Below are 16,612 nucleotides of genomic sequence, written 5' to 3' on the forward strand. Positions count from 1 at the left end.
ATTGGCTGAGATGACAGGAAAAGATAATGATGAATGTTGAAGGGGATGTGGGAAAACTAGGGCACTGATGCATTGTTGGTAGATCTGTGAATGGATCCGACTATTCTGGAGAACAATCTGGAACTATACTCAAGGAGTTATCAACTGTGCATATCCTTTGATCCAGCAGTGTTTCTATTGGGCTTATATCCCAAAGATAAAGAAGGGAAAGGGACCTATATGTATAAAAATGTTTGTGGCAGTTTTTTTTTTTGTTTGTTTGTTTGTTTTGTTTTTTTTTGTAGTGGCAAGGAACTGGAAATTGAATGGATGACCATCAATTGGAGAATGGCTGAATAAATTGTGGTATATGAATGTTATGGAATATTATTGTTCTGTAAGAAATGACCAGCAGGATGAATAGAGAGGCTTGGAGAGACTTACACAAACTGATGCTAAGTGAAATGAGCAGAACCAGGAGATCATCATACACTTCAACAATGCTATATGAGGATCAATTCTGATGGAAGTGGCTATCTTCAACAATAAGAGGATCCAAATTGATCAATAATGAACAGAACCAGCTATACCCAGTGAAAGAACACTGGGAAATGAGTGTGGACCACAACAGAGTATTTCCACTCGGTTATTGTTTGCTTGCATTTTTGTTTATCTTCCCAAGTTATTTTTACCTTCTTTCTAAATCCAAGTTTTCTTGTGCAACAAGATAATTGTAAAAATATGTAAACATATATTGGATTTAACATATACTTTAACATATTTAACATGTATGGGACTATCTGCCATCTAGGGGAAGTGGTGGAGGGAAGGAGGGGAAAAGTTAGAATAGAAGTTTTTGCATGGCTCACTGTTGAAAAATTACCCATGCATATGTTTTGACAATAAAAAGCTATAATTAAAAAAAAAATCACTGACTTGATTGAAGAGAAACAATCTAAGAATTCCTGGACTAGCTAAAAGTTCTGATTGAAAACGGTCTAGATACTATGTAATTCAAGAATTTATTAAGGAAAATTACCCTAGAGTTTTAGAATTAGAGGGTAAAATAGAAATGGAAAAAATCCATCTATCACCACCTGAAAGAAATCTCAAGATGAAAACTAACAGGAACAATATAGCTAAATTTTGCAATTCCCAAGTCAAGGGGAAAATACTGCAAGTAACTAGAAAGAAAAATATTTTTTGGAGCTGCAGTCAGAATAAAACAGCTTCTACATTAAAAGATTAAAAGGGCATGAAACACGATATGCCAAAGACCCATGGATTTGGGTTTACAACCAAGAGTAAGTTATCTAGCAAAGCTGAGTGTAATCCTGCATAGGAAAACAAACAAAAAAAAAAAAGGGTATCTAATGAATTAAAACATGTTCAGATATTCATGAGGAAAAGACCAGAATTGAATGGACAATTTGACTTATAAGAATTAGGAGAAATATAAAAAGGTAAACATGAAAGAACAATTACAAGGGATTTAATGAGGTCAAATTGTTTATATATATATATATATATATATATATATATATATATATATATATATATATATATATGTATATATATATAATGATATTTATAACTTATGAATATTATTATTACTGGTGTAGTTTGAAAGAGCATATATAGATGGAAGGCTTGGAGCCGAGTTGAATGTAATGGGATGACCCTAAAAATAATTTTTGGTGGCAGCTAGATAGTACTGTGGATAGAATACCAGCCCTGAATTCAGGAGGACCTGAGTTAAAATTTGGTTGTGTGACCTTGAGCAAGTCACTTAACCCCAGCCTCAGCCAATAATAATTATAATAATTTTGGGTAGAAAGAGGTAAAATGGAGCAATTATCTCTTACACTTGAGGCATGAATGGAAAAACTGTTATAGTGGAGGGCTAAATGCTCTAACTTTATTCTCATCAAAATTGGGTTAATCTCAAAGGATATAAAAGTTTTCTTATGGAGAAATAGGAGATTTAGGGGATAAGGAAGGAATTCTTAGAAGGGTGTGTAGAGCAAGAAATAGGAAGGTAAGGGGAGAAGATGAAGTCTCTTAGAAGGCTAGGTAGATTAAGGAATAGGATAAGAGGAAAAGATAAGGGAGAAATTCTAAGAAGGGGTACAAATTATGGCGTCAATGGTTAGAAATAAATTAAATGTCTGAGGAGGGGTAGAATAAAAAGAAGGAAAAAAAGATGAGTAATAAAAAATTGGATAGAGTAGTATTTATAACTTTGAATGTGAATGGGATGAATTCACCCATGACAGAATTGGATAGCAGAATGGATTAAAAAATAGAATCTGACAATATGTTGTTTACAAGGAGCACATTTTAAAATGAAAAATAGAGAGTAAAAATAAAGAGCTGGGGTAAAATGTATTATTCTTCACCTGATGCAAGAGAAGCAAAAGTAGCAATCATGATTTCAGACAAAGTTAAAACTAAAATAGATTTAATTAAATGAGATAGAGAAACTATATTATGATAAAAGGTATCTGAGAAAATGAAGTAATATCAATACTAAATCCATATGTATCAAATTTTACAGCATCCACATTTTAAAAGGAAAATCTAAATTAATTACAGGTGAAGATAGACAGCAAAATAATAATAGTGAGGAACTTTAAACTTCTCTCAGAACTAGATAACTATAAGTAAAAAATAAGAAAAGTTAAGGAGATGAATAGAATCTTAGATAAGCTAGATATGAGAGTTATTTGGAGAGAATTGAATAGGAATAGAAAAAAAATATCCCTTTTTCTCAGTGGTATATTGTACAAAAATTTACCATATATTAGCGCATAAAAACTTTTTAATGAAATGAAGAAAAGCAGAAGTATTAAATGCATTATTTTCAGACTATAATGCAATAAAATCATATTTAATAAGGATTATGGGCATGCAGATTAAAAAATAATTGGAGAGTAAATAACCTAATCTTAAAGCATGAGTATGTTAAGGAACAAGCAATAGAAACAAATTGTTTTTATTAAAGAGAATGGTAATAAGACAATTATGAAAAAATTGCTAAATAGAAGTATGTAAAGTATGGTTTTATATATATATATTATACATATTATGTGTATGTGTGTGAAAGAGAGAGAAACAGTGGCTTTCTCTAATGTGGGGTGAGGAGGAAGGAAGGCAGATAGTTTAGAACTTAAAATGTAAACAAAAATAAATCAAAATGTAATAAAAGAAAAGAAATAAGGAAGAATTTTTTGGTATATAAAGAATGAGTTTCATCCTACAAAGTCTCAGAGATACCTGTGAAGTCAAACCTGCCTTATTGAAGATCTTTAGTTTACCCAGGAAAATATAAGTTCTTCAGTAGAATATAAGCTTTCTGAAGACAAGCTTTTTAAAAAATCTTTTTAGTCTCAGCATTCAATACAGTGCCTTGTACAGAGCAAATGTTCAGTAAATATTTGTTGAATTGAATTACCCATAATCTGCACATTTGTATATGTATATATATATATATATATATATATATATATATATATATATATATATATATATATATAACCATTATTACTTAATCACTACTAGGTGTCCTGTGAATTACCTGTTCTCTCTTCTGTTATGCTTCCTTCTATGTTGTCTCTGTGTGGACGGCAACCCCTAAATCAAAATGACTTCAGAGATTTCTCAAAGTAAAGAACAGAAGTTTTATTAGAATCTCAGGAAAAGCGGGCAGTCCACTCACTGGAGGCTCAGAGAGAGGAGAGCCAATTCTACAAAGGCCAAGAAATGATTTAAATAGTCAAAACCCACAGGAACCTATGATTCCCCCCCAAAAAAAATCTGGTTAATTTTCACTGCTTGCTTAAATGGAAGTAGCAAAGGTTTGCTAAATTCTAGTCAAGCCAATATAGTTGACTTATTGCAGGTGTGTTTGCCTAAGTTTATGGTGGTCAGTTTTGCAAATGCTTGCAGGTGTGTTTGAGCTAGTATGAGTACTCTATTGTAAGGTTTGTACAAAGAATTTCATTTTTCCCAAACCCATTGGACTTTCATAAACTAAAATTTAGATTATAGGTTCAATCTACCTTAGTTAATGATTTTATGAGAAACCACATAATCCCCTACAATAAGGAGATTTATTTAGAGGTAAGTGATGGATTAAGCCCAAGGGGTTAAAAAGTTTCTGGAATAACCAAGGAGATTTAGTTTATGTCAGGCTTGCTCAATGAACAAATAGAGATAGCTAGTTTGGAGACTTCTTGAATATCTCCAGGCCATTAAATAATTAGTCAGGTTCTTCTCTCTGCAGTTAAATAAGGTCAAGGGGATTATCTCAGGTATTTCTGCTAGAAGAGTAAGTTTTTTGCTCTTCTTCTGGGAGCCTTAATGATTAACAGATCCTTGGTGCTGAGTCTTGAGTCAGTTACAAAAGAAGTCCTCAGTTTCCCATTTTGCTCATCTCTGATGCTTTTTTATGGTACTAAGTTTATCAGATCTTGATGAGAAGTTTTTTTTTTCCAGTTCCAGTTGAATAAGCAAATATTTTTTATTGATTTTTGTCAAATACACTCTATTCCTTGCTATGAGCCCATTATACCTACCTTTAAAGCTGTGGGTTAATAATCAGAATCTCATTCTGAGATATTATCTCCTCAATCAACTCTTTACTTCCCTAATCTGCTTTGCTTTAATCTACTATCTTTAGTCAGTAAGAGTAATGAAAACACTACCTATGGCCCTAAAATTGTGTGTGTGTGTGTGTGTGTGTGTGTGTGTGTGTGTGTGTGTATGTGTGTGTATGATTTCATAGTTCTTAGCAATGCTTTTTTGATGCTTTTGTTTCTTCCTACCTGAATCATAAGCTGCACATGTAGACATTACTTCTGTCAATTTGGGGGAGGCCCTCTGTTATATCCCAGGTTACTGCCCTGGGAAGACAACAAATCTGGTCTAGTTTTTACTCCAAAGTTAAATTGCCAGGATAGAGTCAGGATAGAATAAGCTGTACAGGTGGTTATGCATGTCTTTGTAGGGTTTGGTGAAAAATAGTAAAAATGGAATTTGGGGGATTTTTGTTTGTTGATTTTTAAAGAGTCTAAATTGGGAAACAGGAAAGCTCAGGTCTGGTCCTAGTTCTGGCATTTCCTCACAATGTGACTTTCAGCAAGTCCTTGAGCCTGGCTGGGCTTTAGTTTCCTCATCTGCAAAATGAAGAATTTAAATAATCTCTAAGGTCCCCTTCAGCTCTAAATGCCATTCTTGCAGCTCATTATTTCTTGAGATCATAGAATTATTTGCTTCCCATGAGTTTTCTAATTTTCCCTATTTCTGTCATGGGTACCATCATCCTTCTAGTCACCCAGTTTCACCACTTCTGAATCATCCTTGACTTTTCACTATTCCTCATTCCCCATATCCCATTAGTTGCTAAATCTTACAGACTCTTGTCTTCATATCATTTTTCCCATCTGTCTCTGTCTCTCTATTCAAACGCCCCCTGCCCTAGTTTTGGCTCTCATCACCTCTTTTCTAGACTACTGCACTTGCCTCTTAATTAGTCTTCCTGCTTTCTGTTTCTTTTCTAATCTACATTTTCCATGGTTGCCAAAATAACCTTTCTAAAACACAGTCACTGTCTATGATACTCTTCTATCTACCTCCCAGGGTTGTTGTCAGGACCAAATGAGATAATATTTGTAAAGCACTTTACAATTCCTGGCACATGGTAGGCACCTAATAAATGCTTATTTCCTTTCCCCTTTTCCCCCTTGCTAAAGAAATTTAGGTGGTTTCCTCCTACATCTAAGATATAATGCATACTCCTCTGTTGGGCATTTTAAGCCCTTCATAGTTTGCCTCTAACCACTCTTAGTAGATGTTTCCCTATGACATGCCATACTGGCCTGTTGACAGTTTTGTAAACTCAGCATTCCATATTCCATCTCCTGATCTTTGCATAAGCTGTGCCTCACACCAGGAATGTTCTCCTTTATCACTTCCATTTTTTTAAAGTACAACTCAGGTGCCACTAAGAAGCAACTAGAATACCCTTTGACCCAGCAGTGCTACTACTGGGCTTATATCCCAAGGAAATACTAAAGAAGGGAAAGGGACCTGTATGTGCCAAAATGTTTGCGGCAGCCCTTTTCATAGTGGCTAGAAACTGGAAAATGAATGGATGTCCATCAATTGGAGAATGGTTGGGTAAATTATGGTATATGAATGTTATGGAATATCATTGTTCTATAAGAAATGACCAACAGGAGGAATATAGAGAGGTTTGGAGAGACTTATATCAACTGATGCTGAGTGAAACGAGCAGAACTAGGGGATCATTATACATTTCAACAATGATATTGTATGAGGATGTATTCTGATGGAAGTGGAAATCTTCAACATAGAGAAGAACTAATCCAATTCCAATTGATCAATGATGGACAGAATCAGCTACATCCAGAAAAGGAACACTGGGAAATGAGTGTAAACTGAGAGCATTGGGTTTTGTTTTGTTTTGTTTTGTTTTGTTTCTCTTCCCAGATTATTTTTACCTTGTGAATACAATCCTTCCTTTGCAACAACAACAACAAAATGTGGTTCTGCACATATATATTATACCTAGGATATGCTATAAGATATTTAATATGTATGGGAATGCCTGCCATCTAGGGGAGGGGGTGGAGGGAAGGAGGGGAAAAACTCGGAACAGAAGGGAGTACAAGGGATAATGTTGTAAAAAAAAAAAAAATTACCTATGCATATGTACTGTCAAAGAAAATATTATAATTATAAAAATTAATTAAAAAAAAAAAAGAAGAAGAAGCAACTAGAAGCATAGTAGATAGGGTGCTGGGCTTGGAGTCAAGAAGACCTGAGTATAAATGTAGTCTCAGATGCTTACTAGCTCTGTCAACCTTAGCAAGTCCTTTATTTTCCTCAACTGTAAAATGGGAGAATAATGAGGTTATTTATTCCCTTGCCTCTCCTTTCCCACTTTTTTTTTTTTTCACACAAGGCTTTTTCTGATCCTTCTAGTAATTAGTGTATAAATTGTATCTCTTCAGTAAAATTAAGTTCTTTGAGGGCAGGGACTGTTTTATTTTGTTTTTGTATTCTCAGGGCTTGATAAAGAATAGGTATTTAATAAATCCTAGTTGAATTGAGAAACTTACCTTTAGGTTTTTTACAGCTGCATTAGAACTGAGCTGCATTCTCAAACTCCAAACTCAGGGCCCAGAGTTTGTTTTTCTTTACATTATGAGAATATATAGGAGGTCATTGGACAGAACAGTGTATTGAGCTGTCTTCTCTGAAGACCATGGCTGGGGGTTTAACTGGGCTGTTTGATGAAAAATCAGCCACCAAACTGGGAAAAAAAATTAAACTGACAGAGTACTTGATAATTCCAAAGAGTCACATAGAATTCGTCTATTACAGCAGCTGTCAGGACATAGACATAGTTCAGTGCTGTGATTAAAGTGACCTTCTCTGTTAGTTGCCTTTTTTTTTGGTTGGAGATGTAGTGGATGGCTATAGCCTTTTCATCATTTGGTGGTATAATGGGTAGCTGAAGCTATTTTTCTCCTAAGGGCCAGTTATTTCTTTAGCTTCCCCCCAAACTTCATCTTCAGCAGGCAGGAGCCACAAATTATGTGACATAGATGACTTTTCATCTTTCTGGGGAATTATAGACTGCACACATAAGACAATTCACGTACCTCTGCATAATGAGGTGAGTTTTATAAATCATAAATCTTTACTTAACATGCAGGTGGTGTTAGATGCCAGGTTTAGGAAAACTGATGCAGTTGCCAGGTTCATGAATGCCATAAATCATTCATGCTAAGGTAGCCTAGAATTGCTTAGTCCTAGGAGACAGGCCAATTTCAAGGTGGTTGTTAAACACAAAAATGTGAGACTTGCTGATTGTTTTTCAAAATCAAATGCAGTTTTTATTTGAAGATTAAAACCCAATCACCTTTCTGTTTTTCAGTTCTCCAGCATCCTTTTGCCCTCGAAGAATCCATCTGCCAAAAATATCTTTTCTTCCCCCTTCTTTGAATTTTGTCAGAAATATATTACAAAATACATAACCTGTAGATTAGTAATCAGGCCCTTTAATGTGCTGGAAATGGGATTTAGCTATCTCAATAAATCTTGAGGCACATTATTAAAGAAAATTCCTCTAGAGTTTTGAGAGTTTTTTCTTCTCATGCTACATTTTATATGAAAATGCCATGAACTTGAGATATATTGACCCTACTTGATCAGTTGGATGGATCTTTCTCTTCCATTCTATTTGAAAACCTGACAAAAAGGAGAAGTTGAGGAGCCATTGCCAAAGAGAATTGACCTCTGGGGCAAGAATGCTTGAATCTAATCAGTGTGGCTGTACCACTCCAAATTCCAAGACCTTAAATAGGCCCGACATATTTATTCAGATATCAGACTGATATTTTCTTTTGAAACATATTTACCTAATAAATGGCTAGAATTTCAAGATAGTGACACATTTAAGAAGTGAGAGGGGACCTGTGGTATTTTTGTAGGAAAACCTTCCAAATAAGAAATTGTCTTAAATTAGAATGTATACAAATTATTTCATAAAATTTAAGGTATTATATAAATGTTAAATATCTGCTATTAATTATAATAATGGTAATAATAGTAAAAGTATATTTCATGTGGTTATAGCATGGAATCATAGATTTTGAACTGGAAAGGATCTTAGAGATCATCTAATTTAATGCTCTAATTTTGTAAATGGGGAAACTGAGCCTCAGAGTTATTTATATTTATCATGGTTTCAAGGTTCTTCACCATTTTAGGTGCCTTGTTCCAGACACTTTCAACCTATCAATGTCCATTTAAAATATAGAAACCTAAACTTAAAACAGTGTTCCAGAAGTAATCTAACCAATGCAGATTATAATAGGGCTATGATTTCCCTGGTGCTGGACATTTTGACTATCTTAGTATAAGCTTTCTTTTAGACCATAAGCTTTTAGACCATGTCAATGTCTGTGTGTGATATACCAAACCCAACATAGAGCTGCATGCCATATAATGCCATTCACATATAATGTATTCTACCCAGAAGGTGGAGCCAAGGTGCTGGAGTAAAGGCAAGGATTCACCCCCAAATCCCTCCAATACCTTTAAAAAATAACACTAAACAATTCCAGAACATCAGAATCTACACAAAGGAACAATTTTCTAACCCAAGACAATTTAGAAGGTTGGCAGGAAAGGTCTTTTGTATCAGAGTGAAAGTGGAGCATAATCCAGCACAGGTTGCACCAACACAAACCCAATCCCAGTGAACCAAGAACAGGCTTTGGGAGCCAGTGAATCAACTGCAGCAGTGATTGTTTCTGGAGCTCTCAGCCTACAGATAATGAGAAAGTGAACAACTAGTGAGAAGGAGATTACATGGGTCTCTCTACTAGCACTGAGGCAGGACTCTATTGCTTTGCCCATGTGTGGATCTGGATCACAGTCCAGAGCTTGTGGTCACAGGGGAGTGGAGACCCTGATCACAATTCCAGAGAAGAACAAGTGATCAAAAGTGACCAAAAGCAAACAAGGAGAGTAGTAAACACTTCTCCTTAGATCATACTAACTTGGAAGAACCAAAAACTTACAGGTCCCTAGAAATATCTCCAAAAACAGCTGTTAAACTGCTAAAGCTTGGGACAGTGCATCCTCCATCCTGGAAACAAAATCCTACTTTAATAAGAGTTAGAATTCAGGTAATAGAAAAATGAATAAACCACAGAGATTCTGATCATAGAAAATTACTATGGTGACAAGGAAGATCAAAACATACACTCAGAAGATAACAAAGTCAAAAACTTCATTCAAAGTCTTCAAGAAAAATATTATTTGGTCTCAGGTCATGGAAGAGCTTAAAAAACATTTTGAAAATCAAGTAAGAGAGGTAGAAGAAAAATTGGGAAGAGAAATGAGAGTGATGTAGGAAAATTCTGAAAAATTTATAAAATTTTATGAAAAATTTGGGTAAAGAAGACACAAAAAATACTGAAAAAAATAACATCTTAAAAAACAGACCAAGCCCCTATGAAAAAGTGTCCAAATCATTATTGATCAGAGAAATGCAAATTAAGACAACTCTAAGATACCACTACACACCTCTCAGATTAACTAAGATGAAAGGAAACGATAATGATGAATGTTGCAGGGGATGCAGGATAACTGGGACACTGATGCATTGTTGGTGGAATTGTGAATGCATCCAGCCATTCTGGAGAATGATTTGGAACTATTCTCAAAAAGTTATCAAACTGTGCATACCCTTTGATCCAGCAGTGTTACTATTGGGCTTATATCCCAAAGAGATCTTTAAAAAGGGAAAGGGACCCACATGTGGAACAATGTTTGTTGCAGCCCTTTTTGTGGTGGCTAGAAATTGGAAACAGAGTGCATATCCATTAATTGGAGAATGTCTGAATAAATTGTGGTATCTGAATATTATGGAATATTATTGTTCTGTAAGAAATGACCAACAGGATGATTTTGGAAAGGCTTAGAGAGACTTACATGAACTAATGCTAAGTGAAAAGAGCAGAATCAGGAGATCATTATACATTTCAACAACAATACTATATGATGATCAATTCTGATGGACGTGGCTCTCTTCAACATTGAGATGAACCAAATCAGTTCCAATTTGCATTAATGAATAGAACCAGCTATATCTAGCAAAAGAACTATGCAAAATGAGTATGAATCACAACATAACATTTCTACTCTTTCTGCTATTGTCTGCTTACATTTTTGTTTTTCTTCCCAGGTAATTTTTACCTTCTTTCTGAATCTGATGTTTCTTATGCAGTAAGATAACTGTATAAATATGTATACATATATTGTATTTAACATACACTTTAACATATTTAATATGTATTGGATTACCTGCCGTCTAGGTGAGGGGATGAGGGGAAAGAGAGGAAAAGTTGGAACAGAAGATTTTGCAATTATTATTATAACTTTTTATTGACAGTACATATGCATGGGTAATTTTTTACATTATCCCTTGCACTCACTTCTGTTCTGACTTTTCCCTTCCCTCCCTCCACCCCCATCCCTAGATGGCAGACAGTCTTATATATGTTAAATATGTGATAGTATATCCCAGATACAATATATGTGTGCAGAACTGAACAGTTCTCTTGTTGCACAGGAAGAATTGGATTCAGAAGGTAAAATAACCTGGGAAGAAAAACAAAAATGCAAACTATTTATACTCATTTCTCAGTGTTCCTTCTCTGGGTGTAGCTGATTCTGCCCATCATTGATCAATTGGAACTGAATTAGATCTTCTCTTTTTTGAAGTTATCCACTTCCATCAGAATACATCCTCATACAGTATTGTTGTTGAAGTGTATAATGATCTCCTGGTTCTGCTCATTTCACTCAGCATCAGTTCATGTAAGACTCTCTGTATTCATCCTGCTGGTCATTTCTGCAAGAGTTAATATTGAAAAATTAACTATGTATATGTTTTTTTTAATTAAAAAACTATAACAATAATAATAACAATAATAATAATAATAATAATGACAAAACAGACTAAGTCAAATGGTAAAGGAAGTATAAAAACACAATGAAAAGAAGAATGCCTCAAAAAACAAAATTTACCAAATAGAAAAAAAAACTAATCAAAGAAAATAATTCCTTCAAAATTAGAATTGAGCAAATGAAAACTAATGACTTTATGAGAAACCAAGAAAAAATAAAACTAAACTAAAAGAATGAACAAATAGAAAACAATTTGAAATATCTCATTGGAAAACAACTGACCTGGAAAATAGATCCAGGAAAAATAATTTAAAAATTATTGGACTACCTGAAATCCATGGCAAAAAAAAAAAAAAAAAAAAGCCTAGACATCATCTTTCAAGAAATTATTAAGGAAAACTTCTCTGATATTTTAGAATTAGAGGACAAAATAGAAATTAAAAGAATCCATGCATCACTTGCTGAAAGAGATCTCAAAATGAAAGCTCCCAGGAATTTTACAGCCAAGTTCTAGAGCTCCCAAGTCAAGGAGAAAATGTTGCAAACAGTCAGAAAGAAATAATTCAAGTATCATGGAGCCTCAGTAAGGATAACATAATATTTAGCTGCTTCTACATTAAAGAATCAGAGCGCTTAGAATATGATATTCCACAGAGCAAAGGAGCTAGATTTACAAACAAAAATCACCTACCCAGTAAAACTGAATATAATCCTTCAGGGTAACAAATAGATAGTCAATGAGAGGACTTTCAAATATTTTTTTTTTTTTGCTGAGACAACTTGGGTTAAATGACTTTCCCAGGGTCACACAGCTAGAAAGTGTTAAGTGTCTGAAGCTAAATTTGAACTCAGATCCTCCTGACTTCAGGAGTATTCTTGATGAACAGATTAGAGCTGAATAGAAAATTTGACTTTCAAGTACAAGACACAAGAAGAAACATAAAAAGGCAAATAGAAAAGAGAAATTATATGGGACTTAATAAACTATTTTTTCCCACATAGGAAAATGTGGGAATTCCCATTATAGGAAAAATGATACTTGTAACTCATAAGAGCTTTCTCATTATTAGTGCAATTAAGAATATAGATAGATAGAAGGCATAAATGTGAGTTGAATATAAAGGGATGATAGTTGAGAAAAATAAAATTCATGCATAAGATAGGAATGTACTTGTATCAAGGGAAAGAGAGAAGTAGAATGAAATAAATAGAGATAATAATATAACATAATAGAGATGAGAAAAGCTTTTGCAATGGAGGGGAAGAGGTAAGAAGTAAGGGGAAAGTGAGGGAACATTATTCTCTCAAAATTGAATTCAAGAAGAAATAATATACACACTCAATTGGATATAGAAATCTATCTTACCTTACAGAATGTAGGAGAGAAAGCAGATAAAAGAAGGGAGGGCAGATTGGGGGAAGGGTAGTCAGAAACAAAACACTTTTGAGGAGGGACAGGATGAAAGGAGACACAATAGAATAAACAAAGAAAAATAGTTAACAATAGTAATTTTGAAAAAAATTTTGAAGCAAGTTTTTAAAAATAAAGACCTCATTTCCTTTTTTGTTTTGTTTTTATTTATTTTTTTAATTATAGATTTAAAAATATATATATATATATGGATAATTTTTGACATTCACCTCTACAAAAACCTGTATTCTAATTTTTTCCCTTCCCTCATCCTCTCCCCCCGTAGGCAAGTGATCCAATATATGTTAAATATGTGCAATTCCTCTATACATATTTCCAAAAATATCATGCTGCACAAGAAAAATCATATTAAAAAGTAAAAAAATGAGAAAGAAAACAAAATGCAAGCAAACAACAATAAAAAGAGTGAAAATAGAATGTTATGTTGTACAACAGTTCCCACTGTCCTCTTCTTGGTGCATACAGTTTTCTTCATCACAAGACCATTGGAACTGAAGACCTCATTTCTTAAAAGTCAGTCTAATTTGTAAAATTTAAGTTATAAAATTAAAAAAAGACCCATTTCCTAATTGATAAATGATCAAAAGAAATAAACAGTTTTCAGATGAAGTAGTCAAAATAGCCAGAACTAAGAGAACATTGTATATAATAACAGCAAGATTAAATGTGAGAGACTTGGTTGTTTTCAATAATGAGTTGATTCAAGGCAATTCCAATAGATTTGTAATGGAAAGTACCATCTACATCCAGAGAGAGAACTATGGAAACTGAACATGGATCAAAGCATAGTATTTTCACCTTTGTTGCTGTTCTTTGTTTGGTGGGGTTTTTTCCTTTCTTGTGTTTTTTCCCCTTTTGATCTGATTTTTTTTTTTATGTAACATGATGAAATGTGTTTAGATGAATTGCACATGTTTAATCTGTATCAGATTGCTTGCTGTCTTGTGGAGGAGGAAGGAGGATGGAGAGGGAGAAAAATCTGGAACACCAGGTTTTGTAGAGGTAAATGTTGAGAGCTACCCTTGCATGTATTTGGAAACATAGAATACTATAATTTTTTTAAAATGCTCTAACTCACTACTGATTGGAAAAATGCAAATTATTACAATTATGCAATTCTACCTTATGACTATTGAATTGGCTAATAGAATAGAGAAGGAAAATTAAAAATGTTGGAGGGGATGTGGGAAAAATGAGACATTGATATACTGTTAGTGGAACTATGAACTGATTCAACCATTCTGTAGAGCAATTTGGAATGATGCCCAGAGAGTTGTAAAACCATGCATGCCCTTTGACATAGCAACACCACTCATTGGCATTAATCCACAAAGAGATTAAAAAACAAAAGAGAAAGAAGACTTATATGGACAAAAATATTTATAGCAGCTTTTTTTCTTATAGCAAAGAATTGAAAATTGAGATGTCTATCAATTGGGCAATGGCTGGTATATGATATATGATTATAATTAAATAATATGCAATAAGAAATGATAAACAGGATGCTCTCAGCAAAATGTGAAAATGCTTCCATGAGCTGATACAAAATGAAATGTACATGTACAAAATAACACCAATCTTGTAAGATGAACAACTGTGAATTGCAACTATTTTCAGCAATACAATGATCCAAGACAATTCTAAAGGATTTATAATGATAAATGTTATCCATAACCAGATTGAAACATACTTTTTTTAAACCTTATTTTTCTTGAGTTTTTTTTTTTTTTTTTGGGGGGGGTATCTTTTTTCTTTCACAACATGACTTTTATATAAATGATTTGCATGAATATACATATGAATTGCTTGCCTTGTCATGGGTGGGGTGTGAAGAGGAAGTAAGAGAGACTGTGGGACTCAAAGCTCTAAAAACAAATGTGAAAAAAAATAGTTTTTATATGTAACTGGGAAAAACAAAATACTAAATTAAGTGGAAAATAAATAAATAAGTTTATTTTTTAAATGTAATTTTCAGAAAAAGATATTGAAGGTATTATAGTAAGCAATGGAGAAGCAAAACTATCTGTCTTTGCAGGTGATATGATGATATATTTAGAGAATCTTAGGGAATCTACTAAAAAACTACTAGAAACAATAACTTTAGCAAAGTTGCAGGATATAAAATAAACCTACATAAATTATCAACATGTCTGTATGTTACCAATAAAATTCAGCAGCAAGATGAATGAGATGAGGTGAGATCTTTCAAGACAGTTGTGAAAATCGAGTAAGGCTTCATCTACTTCAGAGTTCGAGTAGGCCTGAAGGACTCTGAAGGGCATTGCCTTGCCCTCCTATGACATCTCCCTATTTCATCCAAATATGGGCAACTATGTACTTATTGGTCAAGTTCAATTTCATGGGTAGATCTCGCGTTTAGAATGTAAGACTCTCAGCCAATGAGGATGAGGGTCAGTGGTGGGAGGGGGCGTTTTGCGTTAGGGATTAAAGGTGCTGTCCTGCCCACAGGAGGCGCTTCCTCTCTTCGATAGTCTACTCGAAGAGTGGGACGCCCTTCTCGCGAGAAGTACAATAAACTTTGCTTTTCTCTAGAGCTCTCTCCAGCTTTTTTTTTATTAAATGGTGACCTCTCACCATTTCCGTACCACACAGTTTGGGGGCTCGTCCGGGATCCTTTACTCGGTGAGTAAGTGAACTCCTGGGTGCTAGTGGGATGGCGCCCTGCCTTGATTTAGGCAGCCCGCCAGCATCCAGGGGCTTCTCCTTGCTCCCTGACGTAGAGTGGACCCGAAGTGGAGAAACTCAGAGAAAAGCAACGGAAACTCCGCGGTGAAAATCCCAACCGGTTGGTGGAGGACAGATCAGTCAAGAAATTTGCTGCGCAGCAACCCAGTGGAGGTAAGCGTCCTGTGAAGCCCCTTGAGTCTAGTTATAGATTCTGGAGGGGGCTGTAGACGGTAGACAGGAAGAGAGCTAGGCCTTCCTGGGTGACTGGGTTAACTGGTGACAGTTAGCGTGTTTGGGCGTTTAGGAGTCTGTTAAACTCCTTCCAAATTCAATGGGTGTGGCCTAGTCCCAGCCAGCCCTCGCGGAGAGAAATGAGAAAAATATCAGAAAATACCGGTAGATAGTCCCTTGGGAGATAAATTAAGTAATTGGAACAAACTGCCAAAATATGAGGAAAAATAAAAAGCAAGAAAAAGCGGATAAGGTATTGTTGTTTTGTTGCAGACTGGAGGTGCCAAAAGGATTAAATGGTACCTGAAAGGAAGGACCTGAGAGGATTTAATTCCATTAGCTCTTCCAGGGGCCTTCGGGCGGGGAGGAGAACTAGGTCTTTTGAAGCAGGGGTCTTTCCAGCTGACCAGAAATAGCTGTTAGTAGATCCCATTTGGGATCAGAAACCCTGTACACGGGGAAGTTTGTGGGATTGAGCCAGTGAAGATGGTGGCTTCCTTCCTCTTCCTCCCACGAGTCCTGACTGCAGCAGGGCCACGTGGGCTGGGGGAAAGAAACCGCTATTTGGTGAAGTTCATTGTTTTAAATATGATGGCAAAGTAGTTTTATATTATTGGGAATTAAAGCTGTGATTGGGATTTTAAGTTAAAACATAGGTTTTTAAAACAAAATGCTGGTAACTTACTTAGGGGAGGTTGTGGTTGTATCTCCCTACTTCGATGGTATGTTTGCTAGAGGTAATTGGGTAATTTGTAACTGAGCTATGCCTTA

General features: G+C 34.8%; 1 long non-coding RNA gene across 1 annotated transcript; it reads left to right on the forward strand.

The window, feature by feature from the left end:
• Positions 1-15,111: 15,111 nt before the first annotated feature.
• LOC141553531 (uncharacterized) lies at positions 15,112-16,069 on the forward strand. Its single transcript, XR_012485498.1, has 2 exons — positions 15,112-15,565; positions 15,664-16,069. It is a non-coding gene; the product is annotated as an uncharacterized LOC141553531 (long non-coding RNA).
• Positions 16,070-16,612: the final 543 nt, after the last annotated feature.

This window comes from Sminthopsis crassicaudata, chromosome 2 (genome assembly GCF_048593235.1).
Source record: "Sminthopsis crassicaudata isolate SCR6 chromosome 2, ASM4859323v1, whole genome shotgun sequence".
Classification (NCBI taxonomy): Eukaryota; Metazoa; Chordata; class Mammalia; order Dasyuromorphia; family Dasyuridae; genus Sminthopsis; species Sminthopsis crassicaudata.